The following is a 9,164-nucleotide window of genomic DNA, read 5'->3' as shown; positions in this document are numbered from 1 at the left end:
TGAGATGCACCCAGAGATAGAGTGCTCTATGAATGATCTGTGGATAGAAACATGGTACAATTCCAAGTAATGGTTGATTATGAATGTGCTTGTCTTTCACTATTATGCTGTTCCTAAATCAAACTGATAAACTATACAGGGCTTTTTAACTGCTGCGTACAGAATTAAATGATGTCACTAAATCAGAGTTCCTGCTTTTTGATTTCCCCCTTGATGATAGCCAACAACTTAACCAGCACTGGACATTATGCACATGAAGTGTAGTGTAAAATACTCTAGAATTATAATTGTTCTATAAAAATGATTAAATTCCTCTTTATAATCCAGGGACTTCACCGTTTGTTTTGTGTTGTATTGAGCATTGTGGCTGTATTGTGGCTGTCACAAACACACACATGCACAATATTTATCGCTCTCACCAACACACACACACACACACACCATCTCTCTCTCTCTCTCACAACACACACACAATCTCTCCTCTCTCTCTCTCTTCACACACACACCACAAACTCTCTCTCTCTCTCTCTCACACACACACACACACACACACCACACACACACAACACACACACACACAACACACACACACACACACACACACAACACACACACACACACACACACACACACACACACACACACACACACACACACACACACACACACACACACACCACACACACCACACACAACACACACACACACACACACACACACACGCAAAAAAGAGAGTAACATGAACTTATTTCTGCTGTACTGCCCTCCATTCTCCTTCTCAAGGTCCAAGGTCCAAGTCCAGAAACAAACATTTCACAGACATTCTTCTTCCCTGTATCAACATGACATGTTTGTCCACATTGTATTGATGACACCACCGTGGCACCCGCAAATGAAAAAAAAACATTTTCATTATCATATTTGTGCCTTTTTAGTGCATAGGTTTTGGGGAATTGACCTGTTGTTTCTGTTTGTTTCACCAGAGAAGAACACACATCACAGAGCGAGAGAGTGTAAGGAGTGTGTGTTGTGTGTGTGTGTGTGTGTGTGTGTGTGTGTGTGTGTGTGGTGTGTGTGTGTGTTTGTGTGTGTTGTGTGTGTGTGTGTGTGTGTGTTGTGTGTGTGTGTGTGTGTGTGTGTGTGTGTGTGTGTGTGTGTGTGTAAGGAGTGTGTGTGTGTGCAAGGAGTGTTGTGTGTGTGTGTTGTGTGTGTGTGTGTGTGTGTGTGTGTGTGTGTGTGTGTGTGTGTGTGTGTGCGTGCGTGCGTGCGGTCGTGCGTGCGTGCGTGCGTGCGTGCGTGCTCGTGCGTGCGTGCTGGCGTGCGTGCGTGTGTGTGTGTGTGTGCGTGTGTGTGTGTGTGAATCAGCATTATGATAACCCCTGACCCCTACAGACCCTAGGCTAGCAGCTGTGTGTAGTTCTGTTACAGAACCCTTATTCTGTACTATGAACCCATTTTCAACACAAATATTAAACTGTATAAACATAGATATAATATAGTACAGTAGAAATACACATTTACATAATCTGCCACTAAACTACGCTGTTGTTGACTGACCAGATTTTCAACTATTGGAACATTTAGTGACAGGAGTAAATTTGTAAACTGACAACACCATCAGGTTTGTTGATGCCTGTTCTCTGGGATTATATTTTTTAAGGAGAACAGAAATCTGAATTCCTTTTGTATTTTGTATTTATTATTTATGACATACACAGTCCCCATGCTGGGATTGAATAGGGATCCCCACCCCAGAGGGATGTATACGGTTCAGGAGGAGAGAAAGTTAACCACTAGACCAGACTCCAGGACATGTAAACCACATTGAAAACCTGTGGTTTGAATTGAAGAGGGCAGTCCATAAGCACAGACTGTCACATCATTACACACACCTGGCAACCCATCATTAGGCACACCCGGACTTCATCACTGCCCTGATTACTTCCCCTTTATCTAGCACTCCCTAGCATTACTCTTCAAGCAGTATTGGTTCTGTTCTGTTCATGTCCAGACGCTGCTCTTGTTTTGTATCGCTCAATGTTCTTTATTATTAAACTCACCAACTGCACCTGCTTCCTGACTCCCAGCGTCATTGTTACAGAATACTGCCTCAACAAATAGAAGAAGCAGGGTATCAAGACATCTCCCAGATGGTCGCCAAACAGGGACTCCTACTTCGCCAACACCACGACCAGCTGGCACAACTGGGGAAGGCTATGGAGGAGGTCCTCTGCGTACTTCAACGTCTCGATATTACCCAAGGGGCATAACCTCCAACTAGCGGAGGATAGTCGCTACCACGTTTTGACCCAGCGAGGCAGCACCCCAGCCCATCCAGCAGTCCCCCCAGGTCAGTGATGCCCGTTTGTCTGTCCCCGACAAATATGACTGGACTCCATGCAAATTTCGTGGCTTCCTACTCCAGTGCTCCCTTTATTTCGCTCATCAGATGGGAGGCCCCACCACCGAGAGGTCCAAGGTTGCCACGGTTATTTCCCTGCTGACCGGACAGGCGTTGGAGTGGGTTACGGCCGTCTGGGAGAGAGGAGAGGAGGAGCTGGGCTCCTATGAGGGGTTCATGGCTCTGTTCAGAGGAGTCTTCAATCATCCACCGGAGGGCAGAGAGCGGGGTGAGCGCCTACTCCAACTACGGCAGAATGTCCAGACCGCTGCGGAGTACGCCCTCACCTTCCGTACAGTGGAAGCATCTAGAGGATGCTTATTCAAAAGAGGACTGCGCAAAGAGGTCGAGACGGAGTTGGCATGCCGAGACGACACTCTCTCCTTGGACACACTCATCGCGATGGCCATCCATCTGGATAACCTTCTTCGGGAGCGTCGGCACCCCCATTCGCCTTTCTCCCTCCTTTGTTGACCGTTCTGAGTCAGAGCCTGAACCCATGGAGGTAGGGGCAACATGTCTCCCCGCGGCTGAGCGACGCCGTCGACACAGCTGGGGCTCTTTCCCTATTGCGGTCAAGAGGGGCACCAGCTTCAACAGTGTCCGATACGTTCCAACCCGGAGTCTACGAGAGCAGAGGGACGGCCCCGTGATCATCCGTCTCCTGGGTTAGGTGTTAGTATTCCATCATCATCACTTTCCACCAAACCATTGTTATTATTGATTTCACTAACTCACTGTCCCTCATGTATTGTTTCTACAGCTCTAGTGGATTCCGGAGCTGCTGGGGATTTTATTGACCAGGCCCTTGCCTCCTCCCTGAACATCACCTCATACCTGCTCTCCTCCCTGTTTCCGGATCAAGCGCTGGATAATCGACCACTGTGATCCGGGACTATCACACACATCACAACACCACTCACCCTCACCATGGAGTCCATAAATCAAGAAAGCCTTCCCTTCCTCATCATCAGTGAACCTGTACACAAGATCATCCTCGGCCTCCCAAACCTGCAACGCCATAATCCCACCATCTCATGGTCGAGGATGACAATCACTTGCTTTCCCTTCCCCTGTGTTTCCACGTCGGTTGAGAGTCCTGTGGTTTCCCTTCAGCCCAACATCCCGGAGGTATACCAAGACCTGCAGGGTTTTTTCCCAAGACCCGCGCCACCTGTCTCCCTCCTCATGTGACTGTGCCATCGACCTGCTTGCAGGCTATGTGCCTCCGCGTAGCCACATCTACCATCTGTCGGTGGCTGAAACAGAAGGCTATGGAGGAGTACATCCATGAGGCGCTCCAACAGGGTTTAAGCTGCACGTCCACCTCCCCTGCGTGGCAACGAAGGATGGAGTGTTACGCCCGTGCACTGATTACAGAAGTCTGAATTCCATCACCACTAAATACGTTACCCTCTCCCGTTGGTGCCGGCAGCAATAAAAATTACTATAAATTACTATAAATATTTAACTTTCATAAAATCACAAGTGCGATACATCAAAATAAAGCTTAACTTTGCTGTTAATCCAGCCGCCGTGTCAGATTTCAAAGAGGCTTTACGAAAGCAAACCATGCGATTATCTGAGGACAGTGCCCCGCATACCAACACATGAAAAACATATTTCAACCAGGCAGGTGCGACACAAAAGTCCGAAATAACGATAAAATTCATGCCTTACCTTTGAAGATCTTCTTCTGTTGGCACTCCAAAATGTCCCAGAAACATCACAAATTGTCATTTTTTTCGATACATTTCTTCTTTATATCCCCAAAATGTCAATTTATTTGGCGCGTTTGATTCAGAAATACACCGGTTCCAACTCGCCCAACATGACTACAAAGTATCTAATAAGTTACCTGTAAACTTGGTCCAAACATTTCAAACAACTTTCCTAATCCAACCTTAGATATCCTAAAACGTAAATAATCGATAAAATTTAAGACGGAATATACTGTGTTCAATAACGGATAAAAACAATGTGGAGCGAGCTCCAGTTCACGGGCGCCACACAGAAGAGTCCACTTGGCTTGACACTCACAATGAACAGCCCTACTTCTTCATTTCTCAAAAGAAAAACATCAACCAATTTCTAAAGACTGTTGACATCTAGTGTAAGCCATAGGAACTGCAACCAGGTTCCTCATAAATATAGTTTCCCATAGAAAATGAATTGAAAACACAGTGACCTCAATTTTCTTTTTCCTGGATGGTTTGTCCTCGGGGTTTCGCCTGCCAAATAAGTTCTGTTATACTCAAAGACATAATTTGAACAGTTTTAGAAACTTTAGAGTGTTTTCTATCTAAATCTACCAATTATATGCATATCCTAGCTTCTGGGCCTGAGAAACAGGCAGTTTACTTTGGGCACGCTTTTCATCCGGACGTGAAAATACTGCCCCCTATCCCAATGAAGTTTTAACAAGGTGTTCCGGGACATGCTCGGACACCAGGTGGTTGTGTATATCGATGACATCCTGGTCTACTCAGCTGCCTTGGATGATCACATCGCTCACATCCGAGTAATCCTGGAATGCCTCCTCGCTAACCATCCATATGTCAAAGCGGAGAAGTGCCAATTCCATCAGGAGGCTGTCTCCTTTCTGGGTTACCAGATCGGCCCGCATGGAGTGATGATGGACGGTAAGAAGGTAGATGTTGTCAGGTCATGGCCATTCCCAACCACCATAAAGGGGTTACAACGGTTTTTGGGGTTTGCCAACATCTACTTCAGTTTCATCAAGAACTTCAGCTCTATCACCTCTCCTCTTACCTCTTTCCTTGGGGTGGAGTCCTGCACCCGACGAAGCCTTCTGCCTACTGAAGGGATGTTTCACCTCTGCCCCATTGCTCAAACACCCAGATCCTGCCCTTCGTGGTGGAGTTGGACGCTTCAGAAGTAGGTGTGGGGGATGTCCTGTCCCAATGACAAGGTAATCCACAAATTGTATCCATGGCCACACAACTGGCCGCACACAGCTGTCATTGCTGAACTTCCAGATATCACCTGCACTATTCAATCCATCTCTGGAAAGTACTACTGGCGCAGGACGTCACTCGCTATGTCAACTCCTGTTCCGTATGTGCCCAAACCAAATCTCCAGGCACGCTCCAGCAGGGAAACTCCTTCCCCTTCCCGTGCCTCAGTGTCCCTGGTCTCATCTGTCCATTGATTTTGTCACTGATCTCCCCTCCTCTGATGGTTTCACCACCATTTTGGTGGTTGTGGACTTATTCTCTAAACCCTTCCATTTTTATCCCTCTCTCTGGTCTCCCTACCGCTCTCCAGGTCGCAGAGGCACTGTTCCAGCAGGTCTTCCGGTGCTATGGTCTTCCGGGGGACATCTTCTCCGACCATGGCCCCCAATTCACGTCACGGAAATGGAAAGCCTTCATGGAGAACCTGAGGGTCACGGTCAGCCTCACGTCCGGGTACCAGGCTCAGTCTAACGGGCAGCTGGAGAGGATAAACCTGGAGCTGGGGAGGTTCCTGAGGAGTCACGGCCAGGACCGGCAGGGGGAGTGGACCGATTCCTTTCCTGTGCGGAGTACGCCTAGAATTCATTGCTTCAGTCCTCCACTATGTTGACTCCCTTCCAGTGTGTTCTGGGTTATCAGCCAGCCCTGGCTCCATGGACCTCGAGCCAGACCGAAGCTCCTGCGGTGGACGAGTCGTTCAGGCGCACAGAAAAGGTTTGGAACAATTCCCACATGAGACTCCAGCGCGCAGTCCACCACCAGAAGGAGCAGGAGGATTGCCACTGCAAGGCTCCTGTTTTCCATCATGGGGATTGCATCTGGCTCTCTGCCTGTCCTGTAAGAAGCTGAGCCCCCGGTTTGTGGGACCGTTTAAGGTCTTCCGGAGGGTTAACGATGTGACATACACAGTGCCTTCGGAAACTATTCAGACCCCTTTACTTTTTCCACGTTACAGCCTTACTCTAAAATATATAAAATCGTTTTTTCCCCTCATCAATCTACACACAATACCCATAATGACAAAGCAAAATAAGTTTTTTTTAAATTCTTGCTATTAGTAAAACATTATTTTTTAAATATTACATTTACATAAGTATTCAGACCCTTTACTCAGCACTTTGTTGAAGTACCTTTGGTAGTGATTACAGCATTGAGTCTTCTTGGGTATGACACTACAAGCTTGGCACACCTGTATTTGGGAAGTTTCTCCCATTCTTCTCTGCAGATCCTCTCAAGCTCTGTCAGGTTGGATGGGGAATGTTGCTGCACAGCTATTTTCAGTTCTCTCCAGAGATGTTCGATCGTGTTCAAGTCTGGGCTCTGGCTGGGCCACTCAAGGACATTCAGAGACTTGTCCCGAAGCCACTCCTGCGTTGTCTTAGCTGTGTGTTTACGGTCGTTGTCCTGTTGGAAGGTGAACCGTCGCCCCAGTCTGAGGACCTGAGCGTTCTGGAGCAGGTTTTCAACAAGGATCTCTCTCTACTTTGCTCCATTCATCTTTACCTCGATCCTGACTAGTCTCGTCGGCTTGAGGGGGAATATACACAGCTGTGACTATAACCGAAGAGAATTCTCTTGGGAGGTAACACGGTCGGCATTGGATTGTGAGGTATTCAAGGCCGGGTGAACAAAAGGACTTGAGTTCCTGTATGTTATCACAATCACACCATGAGTAGTTCATCATGAGAGATATTTATTCCTGTCTGCGCAATGAACTGAGAACCCATGTTTCCGTGAAGCCATGTTTCCGTGAAACAGAGTATGTTACAATCTCTGATGTCTCTCTGGAAGGAAATCCTTACCCTGAGCTTGTCTACTTTATTGTCCAGAGACTGAACATTAGCGAGTAATATACTTGGAAGCGGTATGTGGTGTGCTCGCCTCCTGAGTAAGACTAGAAGTCCACTCTCAGAGTACCTCTTCTCCGCCGCCGATGTTTTGGATCAGCTTCAGTAATCAGTTAATTTGCCCTGACAAACAAAGGATCCAATTGGGAAAGACGTATTCCTGGTCGAAATTCTGGTAATGGTGGTAAGTTACTGTCGCTCTGATATCCAAAAGTTCTTCCTGGCTGTATGTAATGACACAAAAAAAATTCTAGCCTAATAATGTAAGAAATAACACAGAAAAAAACTAAAACTAAATAAGGGCAAAATTACCTAGGGGCTAGAAGCACCCTAGGCAATGATGATCTTTATGCCATCAATGGGGACTGTTGCCTCACACAACAGGAGATCTTTATGCCATATTTGGCAGGCTTTCTGGGCATGTACTGTGTGAACCTGCTTCTGCCCCGGAACGGCACAAGCTGCTCATCCACTGTGACGCAGTCGCTGGGGATGTACCTTCCTCTACAGTTTGCTAGGAAAAGGTCCCACACATACCGGAATTATTTGAATGTGAACCTCATAGACCACTATTGTGGCTAATCCTATCTTCACACAGGCCTCTCTCCTTACTCACAAATTGCTGTTTTGTGTCACACCCTGATCTGTTTCACCTGTCTTTGTGCTTGTCTCCACCCCCCTCCAGGTGTCGCTCATCGTCCCTATTATCCCCTGTGTATTTATACATGTGTTCTCTGTTTGTCTGTTGCCAGTTCGTTTGTTTCCCTGCTCCTGCATTTTTCTTGCTCCCTTTTTCTATTCCTTCCCGGTTTTGACCGTTCTGCCTGACGTTTTTGTACCTTACCCACCATTCTGGATTATTGACCCCTGCCTGCCCTGACCCTGAGACTGCCTGCCGTTCTGGTCCCTTTACACCCTCTCTGGATTATTGACCCCTGCCTGCCTTGACCTGTCGTTTTCCCCCTCCTGTTGTTAGGAATATACTTTTGTTTCTTCAACTCTGTCTGCATCTGAGTCATACCTCAAACGTGATAGTTTGCACATCTACAAATCTTTTTGTCATGGCTAGGCGCTAAAGCACTGCTTAAAGTCTGAGCGCCTGAAATCGACATGCACAAGCAATTATTGCTTGCAAATATTAAGCTACATGTTTGCGAATGTGATTACAACTACACATGTGCTTTATTCATGTTCAAAACTCATCCATTATGCGCTTGCAAATTGTGTTTACAACAAATCTATTCTATACGCTCAAATCTTTACATCAGTGATTGACCTTCATACAATTGCACCTAATTTCTATTGTGTGTGTGTGTGTGTGTGTGTGTGTGTGTGTGTGTGTGTGTGTGTGTGTGTGTGTGTGTGTGTGTGTGTGTGTGTGTGTGTGTGTGTGTGTGTGTGTGTGTGTGTGTGTGTGTGTGTGTGTGTGTGTGTGTGTGTGTGTGTGTGTGTGTGTGTGTGTGTGTGTGTGTGTGTGCGAGAGAGGTATCTCTCCCAAAAATTGCATTGTCACTCTAACAGTGTAACCAAGGACATAGATTGTTTAACCAGTCAGCATTATGGTAACCCCTGACCCCTACAGAATGTGCCAGGACATTATGCCTGTACTGTTAGCTTTGGCTGAGACAGACAGATGCTAGGCTAGCTGTTGTGTTTAGTTCTGTTACAGAACCCTTATTCTGTACTATTTTCAGAGGCATATACCCGTATATAGTATACACATCTACATAATCTGCCGCTAAACTAGGCTGTTGATCGACCCGATGTTCAGCTATTGGAACATGTAGTGACTGGAGCAGATTTGTTGAACAGACAACGTCATCAGGTTTGGTGATGACTGTTCTCTGGGATTATATTGTAAATGTTTTTGTTTTTATGAGATGGAAGGATAGGAGCAGAAGCAGGGAAGACGGAGTATACTTTTAAGGATAACAGAGT

This window comes from Salvelinus sp. IW2-2015, unplaced genomic scaffold, assembly GCF_002910315.2.
Source record: "Salvelinus sp. IW2-2015 unplaced genomic scaffold, ASM291031v2 Un_scaffold2191, whole genome shotgun sequence".
Lineage (NCBI taxonomy): Eukaryota > Metazoa > Chordata > Actinopteri > Salmoniformes > Salmonidae > Salvelinus > Salvelinus sp. IW2-2015.
This window is presented reverse-complemented; position numbering follows the sequence as displayed.